Below are 15984 nucleotides of genomic sequence, written 5' to 3' on the forward strand. Positions count from 1 at the left end.
CTGGACACCATTCCAGGCCTCCATGGAGATTCCAGTCTAGCCGGGAGAGACTGTCAAGAAATGAAATAATAACTCTTCTAGGTAGCCTATCAGAGAAGGCAATGGCAACCCACTCCAGTACACTTGCCTGGAAACTCCCATGGACAGAGGAACCTGGTAGGCTGCTGTCCATGGAGCTGCAAAGAGTTGGACACGACTGAGAGACTTCACTTTCACTTTTCATTTTCATGCATTGGAGAAGGAAATGGCAACCCATTCCAGTGGTCTTGCCTGGAGAATCCCAGGGACAGCCGAGTGTAGTGGGCTGCTGTCTATGGGGTCACACAGAGTCAGACACGACTGAAGCAACTTAGCAGCAGCAGCAGCAGCAGCAGCAGATAGTCTATGGGAAGGTCTTGAGAACTCTGGCCAGAAGTGCAGCAGGAGAAAAGAGAGGGAGAGCTTGGAGGAGTGGTTTTCCATTTTCAAGCAGAGTTGAAGGAGTAATGAAGAACTTTAATTTTTTCTTTTAAATTTAAAAAAGATAATAGTAAAAATATGTCTAGGAGATGGTCTGGAGCCCTTGAGTGCAGTGAGGGGTCAGTTCAGTTTCAGATAGTTCCTTGTTCCAGCTTAAACTTCTTCTCAAGGTCCATAGACCCATTACAATACTTATCAATGCTAACTACAGGGTTTTAATCTGTTGCACCTGTCACTTCCAGAGCGGTTCTCTCTCTGTTTGTTTTGGCTTCCTCTTTTTGCAAGTATCTTCAGTGTCTAATTTCCACCCTGACACAAGGGGCAAAGGTGATCACTTATTTAGGCTCATTTGTTCAGTTGTGTTGTGTGGTGGGAGATCAGTTCAGTTCATTTCAGGTGCTCAGTTGGTTCCAACTCTTTGCAACCCCATGGACTGCAACATGCCAGGCCTCAATGTCCATCATCAACTCACGGAGTTCACTCAAACTCATGTCCATTGAGTCTGTGATTCCATCCAACCATCTTATCCTCTGTCATCCCCTTCTCTTTCCACCTTCAATCTTTCCCAGCATCAGGGTATTTTCAAATAAGTCAGTTCTTCACATCAGGTGGCCAAAATATTGAAGTTTCAGTTTCAACATCAGTCCTTCCAATGAGTATTCAGGTATGATTTCCTTTAGAATGGACTGGTTGGATCTCCTTGCAGTCCAAGGGACTCTCAAGAGTCTTCTCCAACACCACAGTTCAAAAGCAACAAGTCTTCAACTCTCAGCTTTCTTTATGGTCCAACTCTCACATCCATACATTACTACTTGAAAAATCATAGCTTTGACTTTACGGACCTTTGTCTGTAAAGTAATGTCTCTGCTCTTTAATATGTCATCTAAGTTGGTTATAGCTTTTCTTCCTAGGAGCAAGCGTCTTTTAATTTCATGACTGCAGTCACCATTTGCAGTGACTTTGGAGCCCAAGAAAATAAATTCTCTCACTGTTTCCATTGTTTCCCAGTCTATTTGCCATGAAGAGATGGGTCCGGATGCCATGATCTCAGTTTTTTGAATTTTGAGTTTAAAGCCAACTTTTTCACTCTCCTCTTTCACTTTCCTCAAGAGGCTCTTTAGTTCTTTGCTTTCTGCCATAGGAGTGGTGTCCATCTGCATATCTGAGGTTACTGATATTTTTCCAGAAATTATGATTACAGCTTGTGAGTCATCCTGCCCAGCATTTCACATGATGTATTCTGCATATAAGTTAAATAAGCAGTGTGACAATATACAGCCTTGACATAATCCTTTCCCAATTTTGAACCAATCCACTGTTCCATGTCCAGTTCTAACTGTTGCTTCTTGACCTGCATACAGATTTCTCAGAAGCCAAGCATGGTGGTCTGGCATTCCCATCTCTTTAAGAATTTTCACAGTTTGTTGTGATCCACACAGTCTTTGGCGTAGTCAATAAAGCAGAAGTAGATGTATTTTTTTGGAACTCTTTTGCTTTTTCTATGCTCTAATGGATGTTGGCAATTTGATGTCTGGTTCCTCTTCCTTCAGCTTGAACATCTGGAAGTTCTTAGTTCACGTACTTTTGAAGCCTGGCTTGGAGCATTTTGAGTATTATGTTGCTAGCCTATGAGAGACATGCAATTGTGCAGTAGTTTGAACATTCTTTGGTTTTACCTTTTAATAAAATCTGTTTGTTACTGTTTTCCTTGACAATAGGAAATTGGCTTCCAGTTTTTTCTGAGCATGTAGGGAACATTCATCATACAACAGGTTTCTTTTTGTTACCTCCAGCGCTGCACAGAATAGTAAAATAACACATGATGTGACGCTTTGCTAGGTAATGTCCCTGGTTCCTGAAGCTTGTCAGGAACTTAGCCAATGACGGTCCCAAGGAGTGGGTGAGCTCAGGGGAAGCTGTGGCTGGCGGGAGCTCCAGCCTTAGGCCTTCTGTCCAGTGTGTGTGCAGGTCCCACGTCACAATGAGAATGGGGAATGGACAGCTGTGTACGGTCCTCTGGGCTGGGGAAGGCTACCCGCATGCACACACCTGGGGCTGGGTCTCTCCTGTCACTTGTGTGTGTGGCGGAGCAGGGCGGCCACAGACATGCAAGGCTGGCAGCTGCCATTCAGTGTCCCAGCGTCCTGTGACTTCATGCGGGTGGGGTCTTAGAGTCCTCTGGACCTTTTGTTGAGAAACGGCAGCTGTGGGAGAGAGGCTTGGTCAGGCCATATGGCCGTCAGGAGGTCAGGGTTGGTGGGGCATTGTGCTTACAACAGGACTGTGAGGTCAGCTGACAAAACAGCATACATCCCCCACTCCGGTCCTTCTGCTCTGGAGTGATTAAGCCACCACAGGGTGTATATCTCCCACGTCAGTTCATTAAACTCTTCCATTTTACTTATTCCATTTCACGTTTTGGTGAAGAGGTCTCATGAACGAGTATGGATGCACGGGGGGGGACCATGGGTGTGTTTGAAGCCTCCCAATGCTGACAGTTAGCCTGCGGTGTATAGGGTGTGCCACTCCACTCTCTGAGGGATCTATGAGTTGAGGGCAGGAGCTGTTCATACCACCTTGCCTGATCTCTTCTTCCACATCCTTCAGTCCCTCTCGGCACTGATGAAGACACTGGAGCAGCAGGTGAACCACAGCCAGCAGGGCCCCACCAGCGTGGTGCTGCTCAGCCAAGTGAGGGTGGCCCCAGATCTGGCCCCAGCCCTGAACTCCACCCTGCACCTGCAGCCCCAGCATCTCCTGCAGTTCCAGCAGCAGCACCTGGCATAGCAGCCCTACCCCCTACCCCTGCTGCGCCTATCCCAGCTGCCGCCAGCCCACCCACATCAGTTCCCCCAGCAACCCCTGCAGCAGCCCCAACCGTCCCTGCAGAAGCAGCAGCTTGCCCACCTGCAGCAATAGCACCTCCAGCACCTGCAGTGCCTACAGCAGATGCAGCCGATGCTGATGGCACAGCCACCCGGCCAGACGAAACAGGCCCTGCAGACCCCACCGCCCAGGTGCAGGTGCAGCCCCCGCTGTTTGGACAGGACCCAATGCTGGAGTGTTGGTAATATGCATCTCTTTCTTTCCCTCTCCTGAAACCCTTTGTACCTGCTCTAAGAGCGTTTGAGGGCAGGCTAAGTATTCATGTCAGAGTAGTACTTAGAAAATAGGCACTATGGTTAGGAATCGTTAGGATTCTCTGGTGGTTTGGGCCTCCATCCCTACCCTGAAGTGAACACTGGTGTCCTTAGAATGGTAGGCTGCTTCAAGGAACACTCGTAGCACTCAGCGCCCAGACATAATCCATGGTGGTTCCCTGTCTTGAATCACGTAATACAGGTGATCGAGTACCTCTGTTTGTAGTAGCTGTATTTGTTGGACCCTTTGCAGAGGTCCTCAGACTACTGGTGGAGACACCATGGATAAATGTGACTAACTTCATAAATTCACATTAAACTCTGCAAAACAAGCTTTTTCATGTTTTGTGCACACATTCACAGAATGGAGGCTCTAATTCATTCTCCTTGTATAATTCTGTTCTAGTCACAGAAGAAGGCTTCTTACTGGGATGTGTGTTTGCAATCACGTATTATCCAGAGCAGATATCTGACAAGCAGCTGCTGGCCACCTGGAAAAGGGTGAGGTCACTGAGATATATGTACCTGCACACACACATACACGTGTACCTACACCTATACACACACTGGGTTTGCCAAGAAGCTCATTGGTTTTTCTGTAAGATGGCTCTAATAGCACTTAATTGACTTTAACTTCAAGCAAAACAACTTTGTTAGGTTGTTCTGTGACAGCTGTCTTATCAGTGTGTGTTCTTTTAGAGTTATCAAATTTGGTGAATTTCTGTGTAGCTGTTTTAATATTGAAGATGAAAGAAACAAAGGAATATTTTTAGCATATTATGCTTAATTATTTCAAGAAAGGTAAAAACACAACTGAAAAGAAAAACGAGAGAGAGAGAGAGAGCTTTGCACAGTGTATGGAGAAGGTGATGTGACTGATCAAACGTGCCAGAAGTGGTTTGCAATGTTTCCTGCTGGAGGTTTCTTGCTGTACGGTGCCCCTCAGCTGGATAGAGAAGTCAAAATTGATAGCAATCAAATTGAGACTTTTGCTGAGAACAGTCAACATTATACCACATATGAGATAGCCAGCACACTCAGAACATCCAAATCCAGCACTGAGAATGAGTTGTACCAGTGTGGCTGTGTTCATTAATTTGATGTTTGGGTTCCACACAAGTGAAGCAAAAAAGCCATGTTGACCTTTTTTTCCACATGCAGTTCTCTACTGAAACATAACAAAAAATGTTTTGTTTTTAAACCAAATTGTGACCAGTGATGAAAAGATACTGCTCAATAATGAACAGAAGAGATTTTGGGGCAAGTGAACTGAAGGTGGTATTGTGTATATGGAGGGAATGGAAGGGAGTCCTCTGTTGTGAGCTCCTTTTGGAAGACCAAATGATTAATTCCAACAAGTGCTCCTCTTGATTAGACCATCTGAAACCAGCCATTGATGAAAAGCACCTGGAATAAATCAACAGAAAACTCACACTCTTTCATCAAGATAATTCAAGACCTCATGTTTCTTTGATGTTTGCTGCTGCTGATGCTAAGTCACTTCAGTCGTGTCCGACTCTGTGTGACCCCATAGACGGAAGCCCACCAGGCTCCCCTATCCCTGGGATTCTCCAGGCAAGAACACTGGAGTGGGTTGCCATTTCCTCCTTCTCAAATGTGTGAAAGTGAAAAGTGAAAGTGAAGTCGCTCAGTTGTGTCCGACCCTTAGCGACCCCATGGACTGCAGCCTACCAGGCTCCTCCATCCATGGGATTTTCTAGGCAATAGTACTGGAGTGGCTTGCCATTGCCTTCTCCGCTTTGATGTTTGGTGACCAGGCAAAAACTGTTAGAGCTTGTCTGGAAAGTTCTGATTCATCCACCATATTCACCAAACATGGCACCTTTGAATTTCCATTTATTTTTGTCTTTACAAAATTCTCTTACTTGCGGGGAGCCGGCCTGAACAAGGCCCCAAATGTTGGCCCTGGGAATGCCTTGTAAGTGCTGTTCCCTGTCCCCCCACCCCTTAAGAGAGTCATAAAACGTTTACCAGGCCTTATTTGTTCTTCCTTGAGAATAACAGAACAAATAATCCTTTGCTAGGTTTCTTTTTTCCCCCAGATTTATGTAGGTATGTTTTCCTTATCTCTTAAAATAGATTAAGAATGTACTCCCTAAATCTTTATAGCCTGCGGACTAGTTTTTCTTATCTCGTGAGCATTAGTCTAAATGCCAAGCTTGTCTTAGAAAGCAAACAAGCCTTTGTAATCTTCTATAGATGCAATAACTAACCTGGTGAAAGACTTGGTATTTTTATGTACCCTGTTCCCTTTCTCACTTTGTATAAAAACCCTGGCCCTTTTCAATAAAGTCACTGATTTGCCTCATGAGAATTCAGTCCTCTCGACCCCATTCTTTACTCCTTAATTCTTTTCTCAGGCTTCTACGTCGTTGCGGTCCGGACCTGTTCTCTTTGCCGGCTGGCACCGGCACTTACTGGAAAAAAAGTTAATTCCCTAGAAGACTTTAAAAGGCACCTGGAAAAGTTCTTTGCTCAAAAAGATAAAAAACTCTTGGGAAAATGCAATTATGAAGTTGCCTGAAAATGGCAGAAGGTAGTGGAACAAAACGGTGAATACGTTGTTCAGTAAAATTCTTGGGGCAGATAAAAAATAGGTGTTTTAATTTAAAAAAGGAACTTTTGGGACAACCCAAGAAAGTTCTCACCCTTTTGGTAATGGCATTCCCCTCAGTGCCACACGACCGTGTAACCACTGCAGTTGGGATACAGGATGGTATCAAAATATTCAAAAATTCAGAAACTGAATTTAACTTCATCTTGCTTTCTTTATTCCTTTTAGAATAAAGTTTTTTAAAGGCAGTGCTCTGGCCCAAGGGACCAGTTGGCAATGTTTGAAACCTTTCTCGATGTCCCAGCAGGGGCAGTGGTCTTAGTACCTGAGGTGGGGGGTCAGGGTGCAGCTGGCCCCCTGGGATGTGGTACACCCCACAGCGCAGAACAGCTGGTTTATCTAAAATGTCCTCAGCGCTCTGTCTTAGAAAGAGAGCATCCCACTCTTCCTTATGCTGTGTAGTCCTGGGTGCGAAAGCCCGTAGGTAAAACTGATAGTTCGTTCACACCTTGGGAAATACATTGTGTACGTACGTGGTGGGTCTCGTGAACTGCTGTCCGATTGGAGATCACAAGTCCCTCTTCCCCGGGCGTGGCAGCTGACTGACCGTGGGTCTCGTATGTGTGCAGATCATCCAGGCGCATCGAGGAGCCGTGGACCCCATGTGCTCAAGCCGCTGCACCCACATGCTCTGCGAGAGTCAGGTCAGCGGGCTGTTCGCATAGGTGAGGGCTCAGCTCTGCTGGGACCAAGGGGGCTCTGAGCGACGCTGGGACAGTCATGCTTGCAAAGGACTTTCTCCCACCTCTGAAGACAGGAATCCGCTTCTCCCTGATTTCCATCCACCTTTGGCATGTGGACACCTATGTGGCCCCCGGCTTCTCTGTCTGTGAGGACTGGGGAGGAAAGTCAGGTTCCCAGTGAGGGGGAGGTGGACACTGTCCACCCTGGCAGGGCTGCTCAAGCATGTAGCGGCGGGAGCAGGGTTGCTTGGAGCTGCTGACCGGCAGCTCCCCCTCGATGCTGCCTCTACTCATCCCCTCAGGGCTCTTTTATCCTCTTCTCTGAAAGGGTCTTGTTCGTAGACTGACTGCTGTTAATGTGTATGGTACATGGCCTCTGAGAAACGCCTGATGAAGAGCACGTAGGGGTCATCCTGTGGTTAATTTCAGGGGCAGTTATATTTTGGTAACTCACTGTGTTCTCATGGGGCAATTGGAATTCTGATGATCAGGAGTGTCATCTCCTTCCACGACTCAAGTCATTTCTTGGACTGGCAGCTTTCTTCCTGCAGTTGTCTCTTGTTCCTGTGTTCCGGGTTGTGTTCCAGTTATCCTGTGACACTGTTGTAGTTTATTAGTTTAGTAAATTGAGTGCTAAGCTCCTGAAATTCCTATATTTATAGGACTTCCAATAAAAGTGCCTTGTAGTTACACAGCCTTACAGTTCTGTATGTCACCTACAGTAAAGTCCCCAATAACCGGCCCGTACCTTTGTGTTCGCAGGCAATAAAGGACAAGAAGAGGTGCATCACGGCGCACTTGCTGAACACGGTCCTGAAGAAGAAGATGCTGGTGCTGCCCCATTGGGCCCTGCACTTTCCAGTGTGCTTCCCCCTGGGGGACAATCCGTGCTCCCAGGACGTAAGGCTCCCCCTGTCTCCCTGAACAGAATGAGTATCTTGTTTCCTTCTGTGTCCCCCTGTAACAGTCACGACTTACTGACATTTAACGGGTTCCCCTAAGTTTTTGACACTGTTGAATAAATGCCTGCTCCATGGTAGCTCAGATGGTAAAGTGTCTGCCTGCAATGTAGGAGACCCAGTTTCGATCTCTGGGTTGGGACGATCCACTGGAGAAGGAAATGGCAACCCACTCCAGTATTCTTTTTCTGGAAGATCCCATGGACAGAGGAGCCTAGAAGGCTACAGTTCATGGGGTTGCAAAGAGTCAGACATGACTGAGTGACTTCACTTTCACTTTAAAATTAAGTATCTGACACCAGAAGTGGCCACAGGTGGCCAGACATCATCTCCTGTTGGTTCTTTGTGTCAGATGACCCCAAGACTGGGATCAGTAAGAAGAACTGACCTATATTCATAGGCTTAATAAAGTAACTTCGTTAACATGATTAGAACAGTGTCATGCTAACACAGGAAAGCATTCCCTGTTTGGTATGTTTGGTTTCCATTAACTGGGTTAAACAGTCATTACATTTTGACCTTACTGGACCATTTCTCCCCCAGATTATCTCTGTGACTGGGTTCGTTAACAGCGACAGGAATGACCTGAAGCTCATGGTGTACCTGGCAGGTACCAAGTACATGGGCTACCTGTGCCGTGGTAACACTGTCCTCATCTGCAGAGAGTAAACGTGGCCAACTCCACATATGCCCTCAGCCCACTTGGCACCACTCCTTGTCCCTCAGTCAGCCGGGGTTCTGCCCTCGCCCCCCACAGGGCATCCAAGGCTTACTCTTTCAGCCGGGGTTTTGTCTCGGCTCACAGGACACCATTCTGGATCCCTCAGTCAGCTGGGGTTCCATCTCGGCATGCACAGGGCCATTCTGGGTCCCTCATTCTGCCAGAGTTTCATGGCGGACGTCAGAGTCTGTTGAAAAACTGGCAGTTATATTCGTGGTAATGCTAGCAGAAGAATGAAATCAGAAGATTAAGGAGGCTGCAGTCAAACTAGGTGACAGCGGTGAGGTGAAAGCAGGCTGGGCAATGACCTCATGATTGCTTGGACACCTCCTTAAAGCCTGATCAGCTCTGCAGAACTGTTTCTGCCATGTCCAGTGTCAGCAAGTGTGCGCTGGCTTGTGTTAACAGAAGTACAAATTTGAACACCGATAACTCTAATGAATGTGTTTTGTCTCCCCCTCCCCCAACCAAAAAAGACCGATAAAAGTATGAGAAAGTCAAAGTGTGGCGGATCACATGCGTGAATGCCCAGTGGCTTGGGGACATCCTGCTGGGGAGCTTCGAGGCCCTGCAGCAGATGCAGTATGGCTGCTACACCACCTTCAGCCTGCAGGACCCCTCGCCCCGACCCCACACCTGGTGTTGAACCCTCTGGGTAAGCATGCCGGCTCCCTGTGGCTGTGGGCTGATGCTCCAGACACTGCTCTTGGCTTCAGGGTCGCATCGGTTTTTATCTCATCTTCTGCTACCTCTCCACGCTGTCTCCCTCTGCACTGGGCCCAGGAGTTTTATTGGCTTGTATTTTTGTTTGCATTTTTTAATGGACTCTCAGAAGTGGAAGGAACACTTGAAAGCCTTTTGATCTTGTCTCTCAAGCCAGCTTTCGTTTAACTTGCTCTGTGAGACATGGCACTCCCCGCACCCCACTTTCTGCTGCACAAAACCCGAGGAAGGCCTACTACCCTGGCTGTACACCAGATGGTGCTTAACTCCATTTACCCACCTTAGCGTCACTCCAGAAATGGTCAAATGAATGCTGCTTTAACATGGGCTCCATTGAAGGACCCATCCAGTTCTGGTCTTAACGGCCTCAGTCACAAGACAACCCTTTCTGGTTTTGAGCCACAGCCTGCCTGCTTCCCTGGGAAAGACCTGGGTGTGATGTCCATTCTGAAGTTGTAGTGCAGATGCCAGGCCCTTCCTTGGTGGACACGTGTCCTCGAGGGCCCAGCCAGGCCACCGCCCCCATGTTCTGTGCTCGTCTCAGTCGGTTTCTCAGATGCCAGATTGCGGGGTTCCCAGAACTGTCTGGGGCTCAGCACACGGGAGCGGGTGGTGCCTGCACTGGGCCGTGGGATGCTGGTTTGCTCAGCTTTGTTTCATACAGAACTATCGGCCCTTGCCAGGCCTCCTTGTAAACTTAGGAATAGTCCCCATGGTTCCCTTACTGTAGGCTGTCACCCTAGCCACTGTGTGTCCAGAATGACCCACACCTGGAGAGGCTTCTCATTTCTGTTATTATTGATACACTTCTATTTTTAATTTTTTTTAATTGGAATATGTTGTATTTACAATGTTGTGCTAGTTTCAGGTGTGCAGCAAAGTGAATCAGTCATATTTGTACATATATGTACCTTTTCTTAAGATTCTTTTCCCATGTAGCTATCACAGAGTATTGAGTAGAGTTCCCTGTGCTATATGGCAGGTCCTTATTGTTAATCTGTTTTATATATAATAGTGTGTGTGTGTGTTGAAAAGGCTTTTATATTAATAACGAGTCATTTATTTACATAGGGCTTCTGAAAAGTAACCTGTTTCTCTCTACAGACAGATGCTTGGAGAGTTCCGTTGAAAGTGTTAGCAGAGTTGTTGATGGTATGTCAAGTTATTCACCTTACTTTGGCCATTACTCTGTGACAAAGAAGTAGGGATATGTTTGTATCTGGAACTAATTCTTTTAGTAATTGGCTGTCATGACAAATGAGGGCTGAATCTTCTCGCCTGTCATAAGCTGTTCAGTGCACCCTGTGTCTTTTTCCTCTTCATTGATGATATTGGGAGTTACTCATTCACACTACACACATTAGCCCAATGACTTCTTCAGAGAGCTACATGACTGCTTACAGAGCTGCAGAACAGAATAGAGGGAGACCGTGTGTTTCTGTGGGGTTCAGGAGGTGGGAACTGGGGCGCCAGAGTGTCAGCCTTGACCACAGCTCCTTGTGGTGGTGGTGGACTTCCAGCCCACTGGCTAGGGTCTCTGATGGGCTGCCTTCAGGGTGGGCTGTTCTGAACTGGAGTGCCAGGGGTTGGTTGGTAGGAAATGAGTAAGGGCTGCCTTTCACTTGTAGGGGAGTGTCATCTCCACCCTCATCTCAAATGGAGAGGTGGTTGCTTCCAATAGTAGAACGTAAATGAGTGTGCTTGTGGAAGAAGGTCTGTGTTGGAGGCGAGGAAGAGGTGAGTGGGCAACAGCCACAGTGTGAGGCTGGCTGTGGGGCCCTCCAGGGGCACTGGTTCCCCACTGGGCTCAGAGTCTCTGCAGGTCAGGGCCTCCAGCTGGTTTTAAGAGTGTGAGTGCTGTGCCTGGGATACAGAGTGGCCATCAGAGGCCTGCCCTCTCCTCCAGAGTCCTTTGACCCGACCATCCTGCACCCCCACAGGGGATCCTCCATCTTTCTAGAGGGGTGTAATTGCAATCATTATGTTTTCAAAATTCCATTGTGACACAAAATATTTGAAGTAAAAAGTGTTTTGAAAAGTTCAAGGTTGAGGATTAAATCTTTCACAATTGCTGAGAGAGGGGTGAAGACATCTTAAAGAAATGTTGGGTCTGGTGAATAGAGATGGTGGCCAGCGCCAGGGCCTCCCTGGACAGCTCGCAGGCGCCCATGGTCTCTGCCAGTTGTGGAGTGGGGAGTGTTTCATGTGTGTGGTGAAATGGGTAGAAAGTGCTCAGAAGCTGCTGTGTTACTGGGGAGGTTGACTATGGTAAATCATACTTTAATTACAGGGTGTAAGACTACCTCCCAAACCGAAACAGAATGAAGTAACTAATATCCAGCCTTCTTCCAAAAGAGCCAGCCTCTTTTTTTTTTTTTTTTATGGTTAATTATCTTTTACAGTATGTTGTAGGAAATGGTGGCAGTTGGGAAAGTTCCTAAAATTTTCACTTGGAAGGGCTTTCCAGGTGACACTAGTGGTAAGGAACCCGTGCTAATGCAGGTGACATAAGAGACATGGGTTCAGTCCCTGGGTCAGAAAGATCCACTGAGAAGGGCATGGCTATCTACTCCAGTATTCTTGCCTGGAGAGTCCCCATGGATAGAGGAGCCTGGTGGGCTACAATCCATGGGGTCAAAACGAATCGGACAGGACTGAGTGACTAAACCACCAGGACTTGGAAGGATGTGCTGCTTGCATCGCAGCTGTATCATGACATCTCTCATTTCATCACTGGAGATAAACGGGGAATAGCCAATGCCTTTTCCTTTCTTATTAAACAGCAACAACAATAACAGTCCAATATTCTTTTCTATCTTTTTCTATCTTGCCAGAACCCCCATCATATGAAACGAGTTACTGTGGTGGGACTGGGGTGAAGGGACTGGAACCGAGCTCCAGGCGTCCTCAGTGTGTGCCCGGGAGCCCACGTCCGACCCCTGACCTGGGTCGGGAAGGGGAATGGAGCCCCCCTCTGTGGGGCTGGGGTGGGGGTGTGCTCAGACTTGTTCTTGTCTCTCCTGGTGAAGGTAAGCCGGTGGTTTAACTAGAACCGAGAGACCCTCTGAACTGCGTTGAGTGAGGGTGTTTTTCTCTTCCCCACCCCTCGGTCCCCTCTTTCCTGTCCCCACAGCCACCCAATCTGGGGATTGTTGGATTCTTTAGAAAAACCTAATTATGTAATTATATACATCAGTAACGGAGAAGGCAATGGCACCCCACTCCAGTACTCTTGCCTGGAAAATCCTATGGACTGAGGGGCCTTGTAGGCTGCAGTCCATAGGGTCACAAAGAGTCGGACACGACTGAGCAATTTCACTTTCACTTTTCACTTTCCTGCATTGGAGAAGGAAATGGCAACCCACTCCAGTGTTCTTGCCTGGAGAATCCCAGGGATGGCAGAGCCTGGTGGGCTGCCATCTATGGGGTCGCACAGAGTCGGACATGATTGACACGACTTAGCAGCAGCAGCAGCATACATCATTAAAACACTACAGATTTCGATTTAATAGACTGTCTCAAATATAAGCTAAAAATAGGGTTTGAAAAAAATTTAAGAAAAGGGAAAAAAGAAGTTTAATATAAAGTGTGTACTTGAGTCAACCAACTTTGTTCTGCATCAGAGCTTCTGGGGTGAGACGGGGCCTGTGGGAGATGGTGGGGGACTGGGGACCTGGAAGCCCCCCCCACCCTCACAGACCCCCAGGGTCAGTGTGGGCTGGGGGGTGGGGGTTGGTGCCTGATCGGCCCTTCACCTGGGAATGCCAAGTGAGAGTCCTTTGGAGTGATTTTGTGTAAATGGTGGGAATGAAAGAGCAGATGAGTCACTGAACTTTCCTTTTTAGAAAAGAACCAAACACAGGTAAAGCTCTCAGAGCTTATTAAAGCTGTTAAAATTAAAATCTCTTGTTTGGTAAAGAACATATTCAGGATGTAATAGCTATTTTCATCTATGTATGTTTCATAGAATCTAAGATATTCCACCTCCCACCAAGAAGTTACCATCAGAACTGACCCCTTTTGTGCTTTTCACTGGATTTGAGCCTGTTCAAGGTCAAGAGTACATAAAGGTGAAATTTCCTTCTATTTTGCATACAGATTTGTAGGAATGTTCCTTTCTGTTTATATTTGTTTTAGGCTACAGTTTTATTAAGTTAACATATGATCAGGTATATCATGTTGTAATGGTGTTCATCATCTGTATTTATAAACTGCCTCATCATTACATCTTTGCCTTCCTGCCTCATTCTTGCTGCTACTTCCTCCTTAGAGGCTTGCTTTCTTGTTAGGATGCCTCAGCTGAGCAGACCAAGAGCAGTCTTGTATTCACACATTAGCAAAGCTGCACAAATACAATTTTCATAAGGACATAAGCTTATGAGTGTAGCTGTGTCCATTCAGGTTTTCTGAATGAACCCAACATCTTCTCAAGACTTGTTTTCTCTGGTGGGGTGAACCCAGGGCTCAGAGGTGTATTTGTATTTGTTTACATAAATGCACTTCTGGAAGTAACACCAGGAGAGATTGTGGGTTTGTGTCTGGGGAGGGGATGGTTAAAGTATAGTTGACCTGTATTACAGGGATTCAAACATTCCCCCCCCCTTTTTTAAGGAAAAGAAATAATTATAAGTGCTACTATAAAATTCTTTTTTTTAAACTTTTAAAATTGGGTGTAAAGAGATGATCTTTTACATGTCTATGTCTTAAGTCTATTTTTATGTCATTATTTCTTAGAGACTATGTCTTAACATGCCTTATCAACACTCACATCGGCATAGACAGCCTGGGAGGTTCACTCCTTCAGTAGCGAGCTGCCTTGTTCTCAGAGCTTTCTACTTCTTTAAAGGGGTATCTTCCTGGTGTCCAGTGGAGGTCCTGCTTTAATCTTGACTTGTGTGGCACTGATTAGGGAAATGTACATTATCACTTCCAGTTTCCACTTTGCTTGCACAGTCGTGTAGGTCTGGCTTCACCGCTTTCACCATTTTGTGTGGCAGAGAGCCCCATTCATGGTCTAGACAAGTCCCGGGCTGCAGGTGGGTGGGCGGCTCTGCAGACAAGATGGTCTCACATCTGCTCTGTGTTCCCAGACCCTAGAACCTCTATATCCTGGGTGGGGAGGTTGCCAAGTATGCACAGAAGTGCACCCACCTCATCGCCAGCAAGGTGATGTGGACAGTCAAGTTCCTGATGGCCATTTCTGTGGTGAAGCGCATTGTCACCCCAGAGTGGCTGGAGGAGTGCTTCAAGTGCCAGAAGTTCATTGGTAAGTCGCCAAGCCGCACGTTATGGACTGGATGCCCAGTTAGGAGGGTTTTTGCCTTGAAATTTGTCTCCATTTTCATCCCAGCAAACATCAAGTTCATTTTTTAACTCTGTGAATTTAATTGGATAAATAACAAATTATTTCATGTCCCAGTGAATCATTTGATATCTTTGATTTTAGTGTGAAATAGGAAGGTTGCGGTAATTGGGGAAGTACTGGGCAAGAGCTCTGTAGCCCTGCCTTATTCTCCTGATGATACATACTGTCTGTTACCTTGGCTGTTGAATGTGGTTCCAGGAGTGGGACAGTGGATGGAGCAGGGCCAGAGAGCCAAGGAGTGTCCCGGGAACACGGGGCAGGTGGCCTGGGGGGGACAGTGTGAGGCACCCACCCCCAGGACAGGCAGGGCATTTGTGGTGGGACCTTCACTCTGCTTCTGTGTGCCCCACTCCCGCATGCCTCCTGCCAGGGGATGCACAGGTGGTCCTTGGGTGGTGTCCACGGTGGTTCCTTCTCTGCTCTGCCTGCTCTTGATTCATCTGTGGGAAGCACTTTGAAGTCTGCAGTTGCTGCTGCTCCTGGGCCGACTCACTTTTATTTTATTTCCTTACATGTCTCCTTTCCGTCTCATCCACGGAGCTGTCACTGTCCCCTTGTTGCCCTGCTGTGACCAATGACCATCAGTCGGGATGGCGTAAGTGACCTCTCCACTCTTCCCATCAGTCGTGACCACCTGGTAGCTTTTGGCAAAACAAGAACATCCTAGACTCGCCTTAGGCTTTTCTGCCCTGGTGCTGGCACCAGTGGGTCCCAGGGAACCCCCCCCACCCCATCCCCAGTTCCAATCTCAGGGCAGACCTGGGGAGCTGATGGTGCTGGGGCCCATGGTGTCTGCTGTGCCAAGCTGACTCACATGGTGCTCCTCGTGTCTGTCTGTCTGGTTCCAGTCCCACACCACAGGGCTCATGCTCATCTCTCCCTTCCCGTGTGTGTACTCCAGCAGTGAGACACCTGCTCCCAATGTCCTAAATAAATTAGTTTCCTGGATGAGTCCCATGTAGTCAGCCCCATCGGCCACCCCTGTGCCCCTATCCCTGCAGCATACCACCCCTGCCTGGGCTCTGACAGCTTTAAGACTGGACACCTTCAATCATGCCACAACTCCGACCAAGTTAATGTAACTTGGCTGCTTCTCTTAGAAACCCAGGGTTGTTGTAGCTACTATGTTCCTTTCAGTGTCATCTCTCACCTTAAACATGGACTGCTTCCTGTCCTCCCTCACAGCTCTTCAGCAGGCACAGCAACCTTCACTCTGCTGTAGAAACTAGCATTTCAAATACATCACTTCATGCATGACAATACTTCTTTGTTTATTTTTTAACTTCAGTTTTTAGACAT

General features: G+C 47.2%; 1 pseudogene; it reads left to right on the forward strand.

The window, feature by feature from the left end:
- Window positions 1–15984, forward strand: part of LOC129564100 (PAX-interacting protein 1-like) — a 34516-nt pseudogene that overhangs the window by 16142 nt on the left and 2390 nt on the right.

Source organism: Moschus berezovskii, chromosome X, assembly GCF_049115385.1.
Source record: "Moschus berezovskii isolate FMDL1 chromosome X, NW_MosBer_1.0, whole genome shotgun sequence".
NCBI classification, from domain to species: domain Eukaryota; kingdom Metazoa; phylum Chordata; class Mammalia; order Artiodactyla; family Moschidae; genus Moschus; species Moschus berezovskii.